This window comes from Ochotona curzoniae, unplaced genomic scaffold, assembly GCF_017591425.1.
Source record: "Ochotona curzoniae isolate NIBS_2020 unplaced genomic scaffold, NIBS_Ocur_1.0 scaffold_2587, whole genome shotgun sequence".
Classification (NCBI taxonomy): domain Eukaryota; kingdom Metazoa; phylum Chordata; class Mammalia; order Lagomorpha; family Ochotonidae; genus Ochotona; species Ochotona curzoniae.
Window position 1 is genome coordinate 8,188,685 of NW_024467096.1, and position 21,532 is coordinate 8,210,216.

At 48.3% G+C, this 21,532-nt stretch overlaps 1 long non-coding RNA gene across 3 annotated transcripts; it reads left to right on the forward strand.

The window, feature by feature from the left end:
* The first annotated feature begins 1,876 nt into the window (after positions 1–1,876).
* On the forward strand, positions 1,877–19,083 carry LOC121171226. 3 transcript variants are annotated; one of them, XR_005886104.1, is made up of 4 exons: positions 1,877–2,020; positions 5,232–5,368; positions 6,771–6,958; positions 18,781–19,083. It is a non-coding gene; the product is annotated as an uncharacterized LOC121171226 (long non-coding RNA). The 3 variants fall into 3 exon arrangements; XR_005886102.1 differs by lacking the exon at positions 1,877–2,020 and adding an exon at positions 2,126–2,205; XR_005886103.1 differs by lacking the exons at positions 1,877–2,020; positions 18,781–19,083 and adding an exon at positions 2,126–2,205 and having other exon boundaries at positions 6,771–7,064.
* The last annotated feature ends 2,449 nt before the right edge of the window (positions 19,084–21,532 follow it).

The following is a 21,532-nucleotide window of genomic DNA, read 5'->3' on the forward strand; positions in this document are numbered from 1 at the left end:
GAACCATGGCCCTTGACTGCTCAGGCTCCTGGTGTCTGGCAAAGGCCCCAGAGAAGGTGCAAGAGGAGAACAGGTGCACTGGTCCCCAGGGCTCATTTGGGCTTGATGCTTACAGGCAACATGGAGATTGACCTTGTCAGACATTCTTGTCCTTAGGACAAAGGACATTAGATTGCTCCTGAACTTCAATGCTTGGAAACAGGTAGAGGGCAGGGGGTATCTGAGACTGAAGGGGAGAAAAAAACAGCATGGTGCAGAAGCAATAGCTACAACATTGTCCTTCCTCCTCCACATAATCTCAACCCCTACACCCCAGGACTCTGCACCCCAAACATGCTTGTGATTTCTCAGCTCCACTGGGCTCCTTCCCGCCACCCTGTCTGGCATGTGCTCCATCTACTTCTGTAGCAAAACCTTCTGTACCCTTCAATGCCGTGTTTGAGGTCACCACCGCCAGGAAGCCTGCTCTGATGCCTTGTCAGAACCTAGTTTTTCACAGAAGATCCCTGTTCACCAGTGGGTCCCTTTTCTGCCCACTGCTCCCCTTACAGATGTACATACCTAAATAAGTATGCATGAGACTGCGGGGTAGGCTTCAGTCCTTCCTGCTCTCAGAATAAGGCAGGGGCAGGATTTCATTTGAAAAAAAAAAAAAAAAAAAGAGGAAATAGTAACTTTCCAGGATCGTTCGCCATGTTGGGGAAGCACTGTGAGAAAGTCGGTGACAGGGAGGGAAGGGGGTGTTGGTCTCACCTCCCACAACCTGCTGCACAGGCCCCGCCCACGGGCCCCTCATTTCCATAAACAGAAGGAGTGCGTTTGCGAGGTGTGTTGCCTTTACGTTGCTCTTCAAACTCTTGTTCTCCACTCACCCCACCAATTACCAAATGCCTTCACACACACACACACACACACACACACACACACACACACCCTACCCCAGCAGATGTGCTGGAGTTGTTTGATCTTGAGGTTGAATAGGGACCCCAGTTTCTGACGTTGATTCTGATGCAGAAGGGGAGGGGGGAGAAAAAAAAAGCCGCGAACAGGAACTCTGTGAAGGGGCCAGTTCAGCTTTGATCTCACTATTGAGTTTTGCTAGTGGGGTGTGTGTTTATATCTACGCCTACTTCTCTTTTTAGCTCCAAGATTCTGTGCTGCCCAGCCTGCCCTTTGTAACACGACAGAAGGGAGTCTGGTCCCACTCGGTGCCATGAGATTTAAGTCGTTGAAGGTGATAGCTCGCGTTCTCTGGGTAATAGCGAGGCGACTGTCGCTTAATTTATGGATAGCTTTTCCTTTAAAGGATTGCAAAATAATTGGAGCCACTTTATCTCAACCCAAATGGAAAAGCAGCCCATTAAAAAGCCGGGAGGCCACAGCGTCCAGGCGAGAGGTCTGACTTTGCTATTTAATTCCTCATTTGCACATCTTCCTTACTAAAGGAAGCCCGGGACCGGCAGTCTTCTGACCTCCGTATGGCTGGAGGGACAAAGCAGAGTGCCCTTATTTACAGCCAAATTCCATTTCAAAGTTGCCCTAAACAAAGCTTCTCCTTAAAAAAAAAAAAAAAAAAAAAAAGCTAGAGAATTGTAAAAGTCCACTTGAAGTTTTTAAAAGGCACCTCCCTCTGATCTCCTGAGGAGTGAATGCCGGTCTCTGGGGTGATGGAAGACTGCCGGTTGTTTGTGGGACCCAGGGGCATGGTGGGTTTTCCGGGAAGGTCAGTGCACTGCCCATTCCAACCTTACTGTAGACTTCTTATCTGAGGACTGCTTTCTGCTCCGTGTGTGCGTCCTTCAGAGACGCGATCCAATCAATCCACCGCTGTTTACTTATGAAACAGCATGTACCAGACACTCTGTGGATGCCTGCAGTCAGTGGAGGGCATGTGTCTGCAATGCCAGTCAGAAGCCAAAGAAGGGACAACTGGCTCTACAGGCTACGGTTGTTTTCAGAATTTGTATGATTCAGCACTTCCTGGGACAGTAGGAAGCACTAATTTGGCAGCAGCTGACTGGTAAGCACAATGGGAAGTGCTCACATGAGCAGGGAGATAAGGCCTGTCCTCATCGCTTTCCAAATGGTCAAGAGATGTGCAGACTGCTAGGTGGTGAACGTGTGGCAGTGGATGCAGCTCACAGGCGCTACACAGAAAGGGAGTTCTTTGGACATGGCAAGAAGCTGCCCAGGGTCCAGCAGCAGGTTGGAATAATAACTTTTTTTTTTTTTTTTTTTGCCACTGAAGATGCCTGCTTTAAAATGCTGTCCAGGGATTGATGCTGTGGTATAGCATGCTGATCCTCAGGCTGTGGCACTGGCATCCCGTGTGGGTGCCACTGTGTGTCGTGGCTGCTTCGTTTCTGATTCAGCTCTCTGCTAATGGCCTGGGAAAGATGCAGAGAATAGTCAAGTTCTTGGACCCCTGCACTCATGTAGGAGACCTGGAAGAAGCTCCTGGCTTTAGATCAGCCCAGCTCTGGCTGTAGCATTCATTTGGGAGAGAGCCAGCTGACAGAAAACTTCAATTCCCTCCTCTTCCTTTGCAATCCTGACTTTCATATAAAATCAATTTTTTTTAAAGGAGATTTTTAAAACTAAGTAAATAAAATGCTGCCCAAGAGTTGGGGTTTAGCTCAGTGGTTGTCGCTACTGGGGTGCCCACATCCGTATTGGGGTCCAGATGCCTCAAGTATTCAGGCCTCTGCCACCTTGGCTTGAATTGAATCTGTGAGTCTGGTCTGGCTCAGCCCCAGCCATTGTGGACATGTGGGGGCATCACCTGGGAGGTGGGACAAGCTCTCTGGTGTCTAAGCTGTCCATCTCCGTTTCTCTGCCTTCCAAGTACATGAGCAAGGACATCAATGAATGCTTAAGAGATGCTGGGCACGGAGTGTGAAGGACAGGAGGGACTCCTGCCGGCCCTGCAGCTAGGAGCACTAATCAGCTGTGAAAGACTTCAACTGGCAGCTTTGGGTTCTGGAGCACTTCTCAGGAGATGCCACCTCAATCCATGCCAAGTGAACACTCTGTCAGGGAATCATGCTCTCTAAGAAAACATTGCTGAAGGCTCCCACCTTCCCCAGCGTGTCGGCTGCCCTTCACTAGCATCTCCTGCTGTGGCTTTGCAGCCTTGGTAACTGTGTGTCTCAACTTCAGCAGATAAGTATCTGCTCCCTCAGCCTAGTTCCCCCTAGTTCCCCCTCACACACCCCATCCTCATTTGACCTTGTTGTTGTCAGAGTATACCACGTCCCAAGGTCCCAACCTTGTCCTGTCATGAGATGGTTTGTACAGCTTGTTCCCCTGTTCCTCAAGAGTGCTTTATGCCACTGTTGGTCAAGTAGACTTGGCCAGCTGAAAATGAATTAGACTATTAAAGATCTCTGCTTTTTGTTTATATATATGCATGCCTTTACTTATTTTTGAGATGCAGAGAGACGGCGAGAGTTCCTATTTTCTGATTCACTTCCCAAATGTGTGAAACGATTCCCCAGCTGATGCCAAAGCCAGGATCCCGGAACCCCATCCAGGTCTTTTCACCGAGTCACTTGGCCATCATTGCTCCTTGCCAGGATCCGTATCGGCAGGAAGCTGCAGGCAGGAATGTGGCTGGGACTCCAACCCAGGCAGTCTCTTTTGGGGCATGGGCATCTTCAGTCTCAGGCCCTACGCCTGCCCTGCTGCATACTGTGTATCATAACCATGTGTGTCTGTAGGCAAGCTCACTCATTAAGCAATACAAAATGCCTGCTGTATACAGTAAGTCTCTACTATGAAAAAAAAAAAAAGACACCACAGAGAAATGCAAGGTTGTTTTCCTGTATTTACTTGTTCAACAATGTAGGTACATGTAGTACTACAAAACTTTTATTTCTTTTTTTTTAAAGATTTATTTATTTTTATTGGAAAGGCAGATCCACAGAGAGAAACAAAGATCTTCCATCTGCTGGTTCACTCCCCAAGTGACCACAATGGCCAGAGCTGAGCTGATCCAAAGCCAGGAGCGAGGAACATCTTCCGTGTCTCCCACACAGGTGCAGTTGCCAGGCTTATGCTTTCCCAGACCACAGGCAGGAAGCTGGATAGGAAATGGAACAGCTGGGTCACAAACCAGTGCCCCTATGGGACCCCAGTGCTTGTAAGGTGAGGATTTAGCCATTGATCCATTGAACAGAGCCCCAAACTTTTATTTCTAATAGCATCTAGCAGCAACGCTTATAATTCAATCTTAGCCACTCAAATAATACTACTCTGTGAACACAACATCGAGTCTAAGCTTTGCATCTGAATATGTAATGTCTGTGTGGTCATTAGCAAGTCACCTAACTCTTATTTGTAAGGCCGAAATCCCAGGTTGCCTCATGTATTAGGTGAGATGACATTAAGAGAACTGTTGTTGGACATTACGCCTGTCCCCTAACAGGTTCTTACTAAATGCTAACAATTTTTCCAAGGCTTCAGATTTTTCCAATGTCTCTACTTGGGACTCAGAGGCCGTAAGCATTTTGCTTTATCTTGAAAGTTGATTTTGCCAACATTTCTCTTAAAATATCAGCATGAGGTCAGCACTGTGGCAGAACAGATAAAGCCACCACTTGCAGCACTGGCATTCCTCTGGGCATTCGTTTGAGTCCCAGCTGCTCTACTTCCCATACAGCTGCCTGTTGATGCCCCTGAGAAGGCAACGGAGGCTGGCCCAAGTGCCTTGGCCTCTGCACCCACACGGGAGATCCTGAAGAAGCTCCTGGCTCAGGTTTGGCCCAGCTTTGGCTATGTAGCTGGCATTGCCCTTTGGATCCTCGCTGTTCCACTGCATACACTCATGTCCTGTGTGCAGCTCCAGGGCTCCGTGCTGCAGCACAGCACCCCCACACCATCCTCTGGACAAAGAAGCGTCCTGCTGTGCCAGGTATACGGGATCAGCCGGGTGCTCCCCAGACCGGAGTGCCTTCAGGACTTCCGTTTCTGCTCTCACAGACACCTCTTTGAACCTATGTATTTCTTTCAGATGCATGCAGTGCCCTGCTCCTGTTGGTGTCCAGGAGCTAGGCTTCTTAAAATTATTACCTAAGGTTATTCGTTTTGGCCTTGGCTATGACACCCAATCATCCCATCGTCTTCACCACTCTCCCTTGTTTTTGAACTCCTCCAGCCACTTGGAGAGGAGTTGGCCTTTGCCTTTCGTCTCTCTGACGGCTTTCATCTGCATTTTTCCTACCCATATTCAGTGAGAACTGGCTGGCTATGGTAAGCCAGCCTACATTGGATTCTGTCCTCTTGTACCTGACAATCTGATTCTGCTCCCAGAAACCACGTGTCACCCACTGTGTGCTATCAGGAAGGGACCTCAGCAGCATCATCCTAGGTACCCTGCTTCCCGCGGGCCAGGGCTTGGCAAGTGACTACTCCTGCGCCAATCAGACCCTCTCGGGACTCCACACCCAAGACAACTCTTGAGCTCTTGCTCAAAAGTTTGCTCCTCAAACTTTAGTGGGTCCAGAACCACTCCAGGAGCAGGTGGAAAGCTTGATTTCTCCTAGCTCACCGAGAATCTTTGTGGCAGTAGATCTGGAGACAGGCCCTGGAGCCAGAATTTCCAATAAGGTTCCAATAAATCCCCAAATTTGGGATAAGAACTTTAAACAACTACTTTCCCCCAGCTGTGAGAGACTTCAACAGATTGCCTCTGAACTTTATTAAAATGCAAAGGCAGGGGCTGCACAGTGGCTCAGCTGGCTAATCTTCCTCCTCCAAGCACCAACATCCCATATGGGCTCTGGTTCATATCCTGGCTGCTCTACTTCCCATCCAGCTCTCTGCCTATGACCTGGGAAAGCATAAGCCTTGGGACCCTGCACCCGTGTAGGAGACCTGAAAGAAGCTCTGGTCTTGGCTTTGAATCCGCTCAGCTCTGGCTGTTGTGGCCACTTGGGGAGTGAACCAGCAGATGGAAGATCATTTTCTCTGTCTCTGCTTCTCTCTGTCGATCTGCCTTTCTAATGAGAATAAATAAATCTTTAAAACAGTAACAAAAAATAAGTTGAAAAGGCAGCAGACAAGAGGAAAAAGTTGAACCTCAGGGACAGGTGAGACCCTGACCCAAGGTGAGAAAATAGCCAGATGGGAGGCTATGCCCTAGGGCAGGGATCACTGCTGTAGTTAGCCTGGCATTCCTCCTGGCAGCAGGATTCCTCAAGCTGCTGGGCAGAATGGTTAAGGCCACTTCAATTGAAAGCCAGTAAAATCAGATAAAATAAAAATAACATAAGCAAGTGACTGCATAGGATCCCAATAAGTGTAAGACTGTTCCCCATCATTTGGAATTCTCAGCATGCCCTCAGCTAGAGCTGGCACTGGGGGCACTGGAGGTCTGGCTCCTTCATGGTCCACAATGGCCCTCATACCTTCCTCTAACACTGCCTTCTGTCAAAATATTTGTCTGGGTTGGCCTTTGGCCTAGAGGTGAAGCTGCTGGCTGTGATGCCTTCAGCCCGTGTCTTAGAGTTACTGTCCTGATGCCACTTGGCTTCCCAGCTTCCTGCTTGGCAATCCCTGGGAGGCAGCAGGCTGGGGCTCTGGTTGCTTGGTCCCTGGTGTTCACGTGGGAGACCTGGATTGCCTTTCTGGCTCTCAGCTTCCCGCTGCAGTAGGGCTCAGCTCCAGCTGCTGCAGGCATTTGAGGAGCAGACCAGGAGATGGTAACTCCTACCAACTGCATCTCTCTCTTTTACTCAGAAGAAACAAATACATTTTCACCTCTTTTTCAGAACTCAACTCTCAGCTTATGTCTTCCAAAATCTTTCTTTTCCTTCATCATCATTGGTTACATGCACAACTTCGGATGCGCTCACTCCACTGTCCTCACACCAGTAACAGCCCTGATGTCCCTGCCCCTCCCTGCCATGCTGGAGGTCTGCTCAGCTGTTCCATTGACCCCTTGGCACAACCTTGGGAAGTAAGTACAATTACTCATGTTTATGGATGAGGACACAAATTTAGAGCAGTAGCTTACCCCCAAAAGCTTACTTGGAGAAAAATAAAGGCAGGATTTGAATGCTGTTCCACTTGATTCCAAAAATCTCTCAAACCCCTCTGCCATACTAAATTGACTTGATATTTGTGCCCATGGCAGTGAGTATGTGTGCATATGAGTGCTCCTCTGCTTGCTTGAGCATTTAATCTCCCCGTCTTGGAAAGCTTTCCTAGCTGGGATCTGGATTCTCTAGAAGAATATTCTGGAAATATTGCTTACCCCTGATGTGTTGTTGTCTAATAGCTGACATTTCTCTCCATGTGCAGGGTTGGGCACATTACTGGAAGTGGAAAACATTTTTTTTTAAGTACTTACCAATTTGCTGTGTTTTCCACTCATATCTATGAGATGGAATAAAAATTGGCTTCCCAAGGGGGAATAAAGAGTTCATTATTCACCATCATCTATTGAGAGTCTGTTTTATGCAGACCATGAGGCTGGGTCCTGGAGGAGCCACAGAGGAAGGCCTTGATGTGGGAATTCTTGGACACAGGGGTGTTCCGGGATAGAGTTAGGAAAGATGGGGTTGGTGAGGGAGGGGAGGGAAGGAACAGGCAAAAGCTAAGCAGGAGACAATGCTTTTGTGTTAATACTGGTCCCCAGCTGGTTGGCAAACCATCTTCCATGCTGAGCCCAAAGCTGTGTGCCACATGTAAAGGCACCTGGGATAGGGGTACTGTGGCAAGAATGTTGGGAAGTTAGAGGTATGGAGTACAGCAACGTTGCAAACATGGGGAGCTGCATTCACTTAGCACAGGCTCCCGGGCAGTGATTGAAAAGATATGGGGGGCAAGCACTCACTCATTCATTCAAACAGTTCTTCATTCACGCATTGCACAGATACTGAGTACAGAAGTTGGCATTAAGAGAAGTCAGAAACAAGACAGCTAGGGTGTTGCCCTGGTTGTGAGGGAAGTGGCTTTAAGACCAATGGGAAAGGGGGCATTCTAATCACACTAATGATTAATACTGTGAAAGAGAATGTGCCCAGTGTTACCAGAGGACCCTGACCTGTGGCCAGGCGGTATGTCAAGTGCTCCAGGCAGGGGCCAAGGGGCAGGAGTTCAAGACCAAGCTCTAAGTGAAATGGCCTCTGTGCCTGCAGTTCATTTGGGTAAGGGTGAGGCCAGTGCTATCTGCAAGTTCAAGCCCTGCCTTGCCCTTGAGCAACAATCCCTGCAATTGTAGCAACAGACCCAGTGCCCAGACTGAGAGAATGTGGCATGTTGATGAGCACTGAACTTAGAACCCAAAAGACTGGCATCTGGCCCCAACCATTTCTTATTCCAAGAATGAGTTTGGGCAACTGCTTGCATTTTGAGATGAAAACTCTGTTTCTCCCTTTGCTAATGGAAGAAATCTTCCCAGCTCTGGTTGCCTTAGAGAACTCACAAATGAGATTGGGACTGGTGAAAGGCAGGTGGTGTTTATGATCACACACACACACACACACACACACACACACACACACACACACGCACTCACTCACTGAGCTTAATGAGCACAGGCTGATTCGTGTCCTGAGCAGCTTCAGGGCTAATGAAGCATTGAAAAGGTTGGGATGAACATGGCCCAGGGAAGGAGTTCTAGTTGATCACAACAGCCAGGTCGGGGGCAGGCCTAAGCAAGCCTGCAGGACATTGCACAGGGACCACGTATGAAAGCAAGACTCTGGGCTTGGGGACAGGGCACTCCCAGAAGGGAAAAGCCAGAGAGCCTCAGTGCAGAGTAATCAGAGATCAGGGGAGCTGTGTGGGTGAAGCAAACGACATTGTGAAACACAGGATCGACTCTCTAGTCCTCTTTTAAATAACTTCTTTATTTAAAAGAGAGTTCTTACCCCATTTGCTGGCTCATCTGGCTCATGTCCCACATTGCCAGGGCTGAACTAGGAGCTGGGAACTCAATCTAGATCTTCTATATCAGAGGCAGGGACCCACCTAACTGCTACTTTCTCCCGACTGGCACTAAGCTGGAATTGGGACTGTGAACTCAGGTAGTCTGATAAAGAATGTAGACATCTCAAGGGGCATCTTAACAACTGGGCCAAATGCCTGCTCCCCTGTCTTGCTTTATCTGGGGTTGGTTTAATGTAACCTCTCATAAAACATCTAGATTATGGGTTAAGTTTGTTTATCGGAGGAGTTTAATTCTATTACCAAGAGGAGGGCCTCAATTTTCTACAGAGAAAAAGGAGCTATCAGAGGGCATTGGCAATAGAGACCACTCAACACCGGACAGTAAAGTGAACTAAAGATGGGTTGAAGAGCAATATGGGGAAATGCAAATTTATAAAACTGTAAAACTAAGCCAGAGGAGAGAAGCCCTTAAGATAAAGAGTCTCAAAGACCCCCCAAAGCACAAACTTTAGGGGCAAAATACTGATGGACTTTCTTACCTTGATATCACATTTTTGTGTTCCACAATGAATATGTTAGATAAAGGCTAAATCAGGGCCACAAATGAAGAGATGTCTACAGAACCTGAAACTCATGCACCAAGATAGAAGAACAAAGAGGAAGTCCAAAAGAAAACTGGTCAAAAGCTGTGATGAGCAACTGAGTCACTCAGGAAAGTCAAAACTAACAAATACACAAAGACCATTGATCTCACTAATCATCATAGAGATACAAAGGCTAAGACGGCATTCATTGGTTGTCACTGTGTTTGTAAAAGCCAGAGTATCAGACAATAAATACTGAAAAGGTAGTGAGGAAATTGGAACACACACAGCAGGTACAACCATTCATAAGAGCACCCTTGTCGCTGTTGATGCATTTCCCTGAGGGAAGGCCTGGGGCTGGGAAAGCTCTCATCTAAGCCAGTTTCATGTGGTTTATGAATAGCAGAGAGGTGGCGACATCTCAAAGTTCGTCTCTGGGAAAATGGGTGCCATACCATACCATACACTAGCAGCCACAGTCAGAGTGAGTGAATTAGGAAAAAACTAATAACATGAATAGAATAGATATTAGTATAACGAATTCTGGCATAAAAAAAGAAATATAAGGAAACAAGTAGCATGATAGCTTATATGTAGTTTAAGAACCCAACAGAAAATAATTTTTTTTTCACAAGGGTACCTTGGAGATATGTGTGTGTGTGTGTGTGTGTGTGTGTGTGTGTGTATCTCCAAACACATCAGAATAGGTTTTCATACTGCAGCAAGATATAAGGGATTACTTTATTAATTGTTTTTCAACCAGGAAAACAAAAACCATTCTAGATATTTCAAACAGAGGAGCTTTAATACAGGAACTTGGTAACAAGGGATTGGAAAGCTAAGAGATCAGAAAGGAGACTTGAGATAAACTTGAGATAAATGATGCTTATTTTTTGTTGTTTTTTTTTTAATATAAAGATTTGTCTCTACTCTGCAGGTTATTGTTTTGTTGAACTTCAACTGTGCACCTTTACTCCCACAAGATAGCCAAGAAAATGAGAAGCAGCACACACAGAGTTTGATACAACGGGCCAAGCTGGCCCTTGTGCTTTATTTTGTCTGACCTGTGCCTTTTCCAGGAATGCACAAGATTTCAGGCTGTTATGCATGCACAGGAAGTGCAGGGAGGGAGGGAAGCTCTCGTTGCTGATAGCTCCACCCTTGACTTGGTACAGTTTGATCAAAGTTGGTTGTCTGGTGTTCTACTGCAAAATCAAGAAGGGTGTGGGGAGAGCTCAGGGAAGAGGGTGGATGGATGGATTACAGGTGACATACAGCTGATAGGAAAAAACATATCATTGTTGGGAAAAGAGAAATGTCCAGGGAGGAGGGTGAACATGAAAGCAGGGTGTCAGCCCCTCTCTGTTGATTCCCCTGAACAGAAGTCTGCATTAGAAATTACACACTTCTTTAAAGAACTCAAAGCAAAGAAGCTGGGTGAATTCATCAGGTCAACTTGATCAAACTTCATAAAGTTGTCAAAAGATAATCTTTCATTCACTTTTGAATGACAAATTTAGTGCAGCCAAAATCATGTTTCTGAACCAGAAAGCCATTTAGTTTGATGCATTAAAGAATGCACTGCAAAAAAAAAAAAAATGCAGGGCCATTGACTCCACAACACAGAATGTCAATAGTGTTTTAACAAAATATAATAAATAAAATAACAAAAAATGGTTATTCCAAGAACATTCAGTATGCACCAGAAATGAGCAGGGTCACAGACCACAGCTCTGACCGTTCAAGGTGTGACTTTGACTGGCACCCTTGCCCTCCCTTCCTTCCTTCCTGCCTTTCTTTCTCACTTCCTCCTTTCCTTCCTTCCTCCCTTCCTTCCTTTGCCTAGTGAACTCCTCTGCATATACACGGGCAGGTTCTTTTGAACTCTTCTGAGAAGTCCGCCCTTGTTCTCTGCTCCCATCTGTCACTGGTGTGCAATCTTCTGCAGCTGTGGTTCTCACACTGCAGAGGACATCAGAGCGGAGTGGGTTTATTAAAACATGGGTTGCCGGCTCCACCCTGGGAATTTCTGATTCAGCAGCCTGGGTGGGGGCCCAGGATTTGTGGAACTGACAGGCTCCCAGCTGCTGACCATGCTGCTGCTCTTTCTGCTATTTCACGTTGGGGAACACTTTGTCAGAGAAAATTGCTGCCCGGGCCTGGCCAGGTGTTTGGTTTCGAGGTGGATTAAGGGATTTCTCTAACTTGCTGAGGGTCTATGAGTTTCTTGAAGGCATGGACCAGCTCCAGCCCTTGGAAAGGGCAATGGCAGGGAGCCATGGGGCCCAATCCAGGCCTGGTTAGCTGCTTCATGCTAGCCCTCTGACAACTGCACCCCACCTCAGACCCTGTCAGACTCCCAGGCCCCTTGGAAATCAGGAAAGTGGAATTAAAGACCATGAGTTGGTTTTGAAAAAGAAAAAAGAAGAGATCTGATTATAGAGCATGGCACAGAGAAAGGCACCAGAGTGTTTTTTCCATCCCTGCCCCTACAAAGCAACTTCTGGCACTCAGAGGTTCAGAGCATCATGGGTAATGCTAAGCAAGATGATAATGATCCCCAATGGAGTTGGGCATCGCTCAGGGCTGCATTACCAGCTAGCATAGTCACCCATGGCTCTAGAAATGTAAAGGAATTAGAATGAAGGAAAATTAAAATGCAGCAGTGTGCAGCTAGTTACAAAATCAGAAGCCCAATAGTCACACATGGCTAATGCCCACCCTTTAGGACAGCTCAGAGACAACATGTGTCCAACACTGCAGGGTGCCCTGTACTAAAGCTAGCACAGAACTGAGAGGGAGGTGGCTCCGGGACAGAGAGAGGTGAGGTGCTTACGCTCTTCTTTGTGCTGCTGTTGCCCAAGACTGTGCTGAGCCTTTGTTACACCTCCCAGAACTCAGTCTGAGAACACAGGCTCCCCTCTGTTTTTTGTTTCTTTCTTATTCGATTCCTGGACTTTAATGCTGCTGCTGATGGTGGAGGGGGGTACCCTGGCACAGAAGACACTGGTGGAACTCAAAGTAGGATTAGCCCCAAGCAGGGAGGGCTGAGTCACCCTCAGGGTCATTCCCACGTGGCCAGCACCTGCCAGCACTGCTCCGGCTGAGCTGGGTCACACTCTTCGCATGCCTATCAGTGGTGCTGGTGGCTCACTCAGCCCCTTCTGCAGCAGAAGCTTACCCTTCCTTCCTCAACAGGGTGAGCTCTTGCTCTTATCATCACTCTTCTTTGAAACCAGCCCACCCACTGGAGTTAGCATGCTGAAATGTTATAGGGCTGGGTTATCTAAGGCCAATGGTCACTCTGGTCCCTGGTGTGTCTATTTCAGATGTGTTTCCCAGGCTCCTGGGAAGACATTTCCCTGGTCTGATAAGTCTCTCTCCACAGGCAAGTCTTCTGCTGGGAGGTAGCTGAAATGTCCTTTTAACTAGCTCTTCACTCACCATAAAATAAGCTTCTCTTTCCTCCAGGCTGGCTAAAGGCCAAGACAGGTGGCAGGAAGGAGAATCCCAGCTACTTTTCAGGATGCACAGGGGACTTGGAATTCAGCAGATGGGCCCTTGCCTCTCTCTGCCAAGCGTGCTGAGCCAGCCCTCAGTCCTTAGGCTCACCTAAGGGCTTGGTTAATAGGTGAATAACAAAGCAGAGACTCTATTTTGAGATATTGGGCATGTGGGAAGGGAGAGGGAACAATCTAAGAACAGAGTGTTCATCCAGATCATTGAAGGGGGTCCAGGCTGAGCCCACGCTGTGCCCATAGGGGGCCTTTACAGAGGTTGAGATGTGCTTGTACCAGGTTCTGGGCAGCCTCCTGGGAGATGACTTACTTTCAGATAACTGAAGGAAGGCATTGCAAGCCTGAATTGCTCAGTACAAGCCTAAGTTGGAGGAAGAGAGGGAATCCCACGTATCTAAGTGTGGGATTTGTCATCCAGGTTTGTCTCTTCATCCAGACAGTGAAGGGGAGAAGACAAGAGCAGAGCTGTTCTAAGCAGCCTGGAGACCATGTTTCCTTCCAAACCATGTGAAACATTGAGCCCAAGTCACTCACTGCTGGGGAGCCCTGTGGTTAAGAGGGACAAAATGAGACTGCGAGAAGCAAAGTCCTTTCAATGTCACATCAGACGCCACACAACTCTGGCACTTGAAAGCTCCAGTTCTTTCAAAACAGCAGCAGCATACATATGTAGGAGCGCTGGAGGCCCTGGTGGAAGGTGGTGAGACCCTCACTAGCCTGGAGAATTTCATCTGGCCAGAGAATATTTGTTCTCCTGGAGACAAAGGAAATGTGCACAAAGGAAAAGACTGGTGTATGGAAGGGGTCAAGGGAATATGTTCTCTTCTTCTCCCCAGATCTTCCAGAAAATTCCATTCTAAAGGCATCAGGAAAGCTGGGGTTACACCCCTGTATCTCAGAGGGGAAGGCTGGAAGTGGCCTAGAGTAGGAGGGTAGGGTCAGTCAAGGGAAGAGGAGCTCATGGAAGGGACCGTGTGGGAGATCAAGGGCCCTGCTGGGGTGAGGAAGGGCAGGCCAGTGGGGGCATCAGACAAAAGCACTATGAGAAAGGAGTCCTTGCCGGAGTGCACATTCTAGTAAGAAGACTCAGAACCAATGTGGAATGAGGAGGGCTTTACATAGAAGGGGGCTCAGAACAGGTGAAATAGTGGAAAGGGGAAGAGATACACATGTTGTCCTAAGGCGGGGATCTGTATAGGATGCTGCTATCCAAGCAGGAGAAGGAAGTTATGGAAGGTTACCTGGTATGACTGTCTAGGTGCCCTTGACTGTGTCTGTGAATTTCACACATCCCTGTATCTTAAGTCTAACAGAGTGGACACCTAGTGGGTGCCCAGGTAATGGCAATCATTGAATGAATGATGCATGACATTAATAAAAGACCTGAGTTCCAATCCCCCATTTTAACCACTGCTGCTCTGCAGCTTTGGGCAAAGCAGGTGCAGTATGTGAAACCTCTATGAAAATGTCAAGTGCTGGATACATTTGAAGGCACTGATCCTACTGATCCAATGAGTAAGAAGGCTCTGGCGCTGGTGGGCAAGGCTGCCTCCTGCTTCCTGCTGTCCCCCTTGCAATCCACTCATGCCACCCTGTGAGATGGGAAGAACATGCAGTGAATGCCCCAAAGCCAGCCCAGATGGGTGGCTAAGCGAGCCTGGGAGCCTCTGCAGAGATGGCAGCCTGTGGTGTGCAGACTTCTCAGCTGTTCTCAGCTTGCTCAGGGGTGCCTGCGGTTGCACAGGTAGGAGCTGTTCCAGCAGACACTTCACTGTTGTTGTAAAGCGGCAGTGTCCTTCGGGGACCTCACAGACCACACTTCTTGGACAGATGACCCCCTCCCTACCACCCCGCTCCAGGCAGTTTAGGAGAGGATCCTGCTGTTTTCTGAGGTTTTGGCTCTTAGAAGTTCCCTCCTGACTCCACAGGCTTTGAGCTAGCAAAGGGATGAACTCACAGTATGTGACCTGTGGTATCCAGGGCTGGGGGGAATATTAGAGGACCCTTCGAGCTAGCCCAGACCCTTTCCACAGGGGAGCTACCTGTGTCTGTGCCAACTCAAGTGCATCACATGCACTTCACTGGATAATCTCGTTATTATCCTAAGTAGAATTAGATTTTCTTAAATGTATTTTTGTTTTATTTTCTTGTTTTAGTTACTGACATTAACTTTGCAGCCTCAGATCGGGCTTTCCTCCACACCCTTGGTCATCCTTATCTATGCTAATGGCTTCAGTTGCCTTTTCGGGGCCACAATGTCCCCAGATGTTATCGTCACCAGCATCCCCTGCGCTGCACACCCAGCTATCAAACTGTCTCCTGCATGTGATCACTTGAGTATCTCGGGGCCCCTGCCCCTCTCCGAGTGCTTTCTTCCAGAAAGCATCAGCTCCCTCCTCTGGGCTCCCACTGACTTGCCTTTTCTACCAGGCTTGCCCATCCCACCTGGGAGACGAGCAGCACCACAATCGTCCCATTAGTCTGCGGGGCCCGTGTGGGATGCTGGTTGTAGTGGCAGTCTCACAGTGCTTGAATTTGATTCCCAGCTCCAGCTTCTGACTCCAGCTTTCTTCCTCCCATATACCCTGGGAGGCAATTGGTGAGAGCCCAGGTAATCTTCCATGTGGAAGGCCTGGATTGGATCCTGGCTCTGGCCCTGGGCCAACCCCAAACACTGCCGCATTTGGGAAGTGCCTTGGTGGATGGAAGCTTTCCCTGTATATCAAGCAATACATTTTCATTCCTTTCCTGCCAAATCCAATCAGTCTCGGTGCCCTTTGTGGGAGTCACTGCTCAAGGTACCACCTCTCACCTTCTTACCTGTCCACAGCAAGCTGCCAGTGAGTTAGGGTCTCCATCCCCAGCCAGCCCCCTCCCACACCTTTGCAAATCATGCAGATGCTACAACCCTGAGTCTTGACAACTGTAACTGGCCACTTGCCTGCTGAAAACTCCTCAGCATGAAGTCCAAAATCCTTAGTAGAGGTTTAAAAGTGATCCTACCATACTGCTTCGATTGTGCAAGTTGTCAAGGGGCTTTCCCAATTTTAGCGGAAATGTCCTAGATTCTCACTTGGCCTCCAGCCAAGAGGGTCAGGACTAGTTCATTCCAGCTCCACCCCACCCCATACCATTTCCCCCTTATTCATGTAGCGCTGTCTGTCACCTTAGGTCCTTGGTGCTTGCAGCACCACCCCCAACCCCCAACACACACTGAGAGCCTATTTACCCCATCCATTTGGCCTCCTCCAGGAGGTCTTCCTAGCCCCTGATGGGTGGTTCTCTCCAGGGCTCCTGGCCGTACTTGGGAGGTGTTATTTCCCTCCCTGGGTTATTGGGAGCCTGGCTCTGAGACTTGTAAGTGCTAAGGCAGAGGTTAAACCTTCTGTCCCTTGTTGTCACCTGTTGTCTGTCATCTGGCTCGATGATTGCTACAGATTTCAGTGATGATCCTGAGATTAATAGAGAGGTGTTTTTTTTTTTTAAAGATTTATTTTATTTGATATTATCAAAGGTTTATAGCAGTACAGTCTGCATACAAAGTGTGTGTGTGTGAGACTTTAGCTTTCTAGTGGCTGGTGAGGCAGGCAGCTAGTTCTGGATCACAGGCTTGGCAGCCTCTCCCCTACCACCATTTAGGTGTTCCCTCCTGCCCACCTCTGATGCTCACCTATCATCACCTGGAACCTCAGAGGAGGTGGTATTGTGTTGTTGTGTAACCACTCCCCTCACAAGCCCCTGCAAAGGCTCACGATAAGGAGCAGCTCATTCACTTGGTCATGTGCTTCTGTCACTCTAGCACTCCAACTCTTGGCCTCCCCAGTGCCAGCTTGTTTTCTGGCTTCCTACAGACAGACTCTGAGGACAGGTATCCCCTGAGTGTGGCTCCTGTGTGTCTGTATTCCTCACCCTCTGTTCACTGCTTGGGTGGGACAGTGAATATAGCAATGCTAAGGTGCTTTGTATTTCTGATGTATGTAGTTCCAGGAGAGGTGAGGCCTAGCAGTAATGGAATGTGGGCAGAGAAGCCAGGGAAAGGTAAATGTGTGCAGTTTTGTAAGTGTGTCCAGGTTGTTCACTGTATGTCTCTTAGGATAACTTATGTTGTTGGGGAAGCTGGGACATAGGTCTTCAGTTTAATGGATGGACTTCAGGGTAATGATCATTTGTTCCTCTTGGGGTTATGATTGGTTGGCTTGCCATATGGACTTGTGATTTGCTGTTTCTAGTGTGCTCTGCTATCACCAAGCTTGGTTAATAAAGACTCTTTAATAAACCTTAGGCATGTCTGGCATGATCTCACTTGCACCCCGCAACAGTGACCACTCTTAGAAAGGAAGCAGTAACTAGGTTATGAATATGCGTGAAAATGTTAGCATAATTAAACTAAATTATATAGCATTGATCTTGGCTGTTCCTCTGTTGGGTTCAAAAAGAACATAACGCCCTGAGGGGGTGGGGAAGTTCTCTCCTCACTGGGGTGGGAACCATCGAGGGCCAGTGAGCGCTGCAGCACACACGTTACACTGTTGCTCTGAATGCCCACATCCCTTTTAGAGCATCTGGCTCCACCTCCAGCTACTTCCCTTCTGATCCAGGGCTGGCAAAGTGTCCCTGGCTGAGAGAGGCAAGACCCCATTTGCTGAAATTCAAGTCCCACGTGCATCGTGAAAAGCAGCTGGGATTCTCCCTCCTGCCTTGGTGGAATTCCAGACTTCTAGCTTTGACTTGATCCGGTCTTCGTTTTTGAGGGCCTTTAGGGAGTGGACCAAGAGAAAAACACCCTCTCTCCTCCTCTTCTTTCTCCACTTTCACTTTTTCTCTGTTACTTTGTCTTTTAAATAAATAAAAATTTAAATTAGAATCACTGAAAAGCAACATGACAAGTTATACTGCAAGTTTGAATAATTCTGGACTTTACTCCTAGAAAGATACATAACTCTCACCCTACAAATGTGTGCACTTATAAGAATATTTAACAAGGCATTGCAGTCAATGAGAAAACAAAAAGAGAGGAGGGCATGGCAAACGTGCCCTTCCTTCCAAAGCAAATTGGTTGCTTGCATTTGGAAGAAGTCATGCCAGGAGGTAGGTTTACGCATGCTCATACAAAGTGTTTCTCAAAGTAGGAAAAAAATGGAAAAGCAAGGTCCATAATGTCTTGTGATTTCCGGAGGAAACATGCATAAATGTTCATGTGCATAACGTACTGGGAGAATACACAAAAACTCAACAGTAATCACCTCGAGGGCAACAATCAAGAGACCTGGAAGAGAACAGAAATCTAAGCACTGAGTATTTAAGTATTTTATACAGGCGCGAGTTGGCTTTTCAATTATTATAAAAAGAATACCCCCTGTTTGCTTTGTTTCTTGTTTTAAAAACTGGAAGGGGCTTTGGAAATTCTTGCCACTTTTCTTTCCTTTTTTCCTCCCTTATTCTCTGTTTTCTCCCTTTCATTCAACTTTTTTTATGCCACTTCTGCCTTCCTAAGAAAATTGTTTTTCCAGCATCTTACATTGGTAGAGTTTCCCATCCATCTCCACCCCGTCAGGACTCTCTCCTGTTGACTGGAAACTGTCTCCTGAGTGAATGGACACTCCCTTCTGAGCTGGGACCCCAGCTTTGCTGGCCCAGGAGGGCTGACCACCCCCTCCCCAGCTTGCTGGGCCGGGCACCTCTGGAGGTTTGCCTTCACCCTCTTGGTCTACTGTTTCACCCCAGCCAGGCCTTACTCTCCAGCTGCAATTGCTTCTGACTCCTTATTTTTTCTCTTGTTCTAGGATTTCTCTGCCACCAGCCTGTAGCATATTGGAGCAAACTCATTTGCCTATTCTGCCACTTATGGACCAGCAGGGAAACAGGAAGGGGTTAGCAACCCATGGGGTGGACCCGTGACCTGTGAGAGAAACCCCTGGACAGTTGTTTGCGACCCCAGGGCTGTAAAGCTTCTCTCCTACAGGCCGGATTAGCTTAGTAATATCCTCTCACATAGGCTTTCCTTTTTCCATTTTGTTCTTCCTGACCTCTTTCCTCTTGTTTGGGATCACGTCTAAAAATAAACCAGCCGCTGGAGTTAGACTCCACCCGTGGTGTGAACCTGGCCTGACATGGGATGCTGCGTTGTGAACGTTGAGCTGTGGTATCCTAACAGACCTGCAGACTGAGACCACGCATCTCTCCAAGATAACAACCAACCCTGTCTGATGAGTGTCTTCCTGAGATGTACCCCTCCTTTTCTCCATTCCGTGCCTGTCTTTCCTCCTCTCTATTAACACGAGGGTGATGTGCTGTCATCGGAACTGCATGTGTCTCCCCAAAATTCCTATATTGGAACTCAATCTCCAATGTGGTGGCATTTGGGGACAGGGTTTGGGGGAAGCAATTGGGTCTTAAGGAATGTTAGATTACAAGAGATCCCAGAGAGGGCCTTCCTGCTTCCTCCACGCGGAATCAGAGCTGGAAGGCATCGTCCATGAGCCAGGAAATGGTCCTCACAGACACTGAACCTACCAGCACCTAGATTCTGGATTTCCCAGCACCCACAACCCTGAGAACAAAAAATCTCTTACTTAGGGCATTTTTAAACAACAGCTCAAATAGAATAACATACATCATAAGTCCAGAGTTCTATTTTCCAAAGTTGCCTCATGTCAGAAGAGAGAAAAAGGCCATAAGCCTAATCCTCCCGCCTCCACACCTGTCCAGTGCACGGAGGAGTCAGGTCTCTGCCTGCCTCCAGCTGTGTGCCTCTTCCTCTTCCCCTCCTCCCCGCTGCCTGCTCCAGACTGGCCTTCTGAGCATGAGAAACACACCAAGGTCCCGCCCAGCTGGTCCTCACCCCAGGACCCTCTGTTCTCAGCCCCTGGCAAGGTAGTCTTTCGCTCATTCCTCAGGCCACAGAGTAAAGGCCGCCGACCCAGGAGACCTCTCCTGATCAACCCTCAGCCCAGGATGCTGCAGTCTCTACAGTTACTGGAGGCTGCCATTTGGTTCTTGGCTTGCTCATTCTCCTCTCGAGCCTCCAGAAAGACTGCAGCCCACTGGGTCTCAACACTTGGAAGGTGCTCACTGGATGATCACCATGGGTTACTGAAAGCTGGGAAGGCCTCACACATGAAGGCACCCTGGACCAGAGCCTCTGGGGCAGGGGCAACAAGTGTTTCCTGCCCTAGACTGTGAGCCTGAGACTCAGGACTGACTCACAGGATCAGAAGTGACATTGCTGGCAGGTGAGCGGGAGGAGATTTTGGGGCCATGACCAGCTCTGACCAAGCCAAGTCAAGGCTCTGAGTCCAAGCCAGCATTGGGGTGTTCAGAGAGGAAGACCCTGGGAGTGGGAAGGGTGAGTGGTAAGCAGCTCATTGGGCTCCTACATCCTGGGGGTTAATCTAGATTCTCCCAACAGCCCTTGAGCTGGAATTTGTTTATGATGGATAGATGTACTCCCTGGGATGGGGCGATCTTACCAGGAGTCTAAGCTGAAATCCCAGGCAATAATGCTCATGGTAGTTGTAAGCATGGTCTCCTATGCAGCTGAGCACCTGCTGAGCACCCACTGCTGTCTTGGATATATTGGAGCATCATATTGAAGTCACCACACGGCACACAAACCTGGTGTGAGCCCCTCCTCCAGTTCCAGAAGCTGAATCTGGGAATCCAAGTGAGCAGAGTGACACAGCTACCATCACAGGATTTGAAAGCCATGGCTGCCGTGGCGATGGCAGCTGCATCACACAGACCTTTCTTTGGTCTGTGTTTCTCACAGGTGAATCAATTCATTGGGTTTGGCTCAGCCCCTCGCGGGATGAGTCATCATCTATCAGACTGCCTGAACCTGTTACTCTCCGGGAAGTTGATACAAACCTTAATCTCTAACCCAACAGTAGCAGCAGGGGCCAGACTCTGGACTTTGGTAACCCTGTGGGCTGTGAGCTTCCAGCTGCTTCCTTTGGGGCAGGCAAAGGGCTCCCCAGGGGACTGGTTATTGCAGAGGCCTCACTTTGCTCTGTCCTGGACTGGGGCAGCCAAGAGCTTGACGGAGAGACTCAGCTTGATCTAGCTTCTTTGCTACTGCACTATCATGCCCTGCTTATAAAATGGGACTAAGAACAGCTCCATGATATTGCTGTGAGCCTGATGTGAAATAATATAACAATGTTAGATGATGACCACCGACCCCCCGCCTGCTGGTGGGATAATATCGGCAAGTTGTTCAGAGTTGTAATGGAAGCTTAGTTGGAAAATCCGCTCCTGGGCCCCCTTCGCACAGAGGGGAAGGAAGAGGGAGGCGAAAGGGCAGTTGAGATACGTGTTGAGGGGTTTTATACTCCTATAGACACGTGGGCAGGCAAAGGGGCTGTCTGTGCCCCAACTATGTAAGGAATGTCCATTCAGGTGTGCCAATGGTCAACTGGAGTCCCCCAGGTCGGTGATGTAACTGGCTCCTGTGGCCCCTCCTGTTCCAGGCTGAAGACATGCCAGGTCCAGAGCAGACCAGCCCCTCGTCTCCAGTGCCCTGGGTAGCCATCAAAC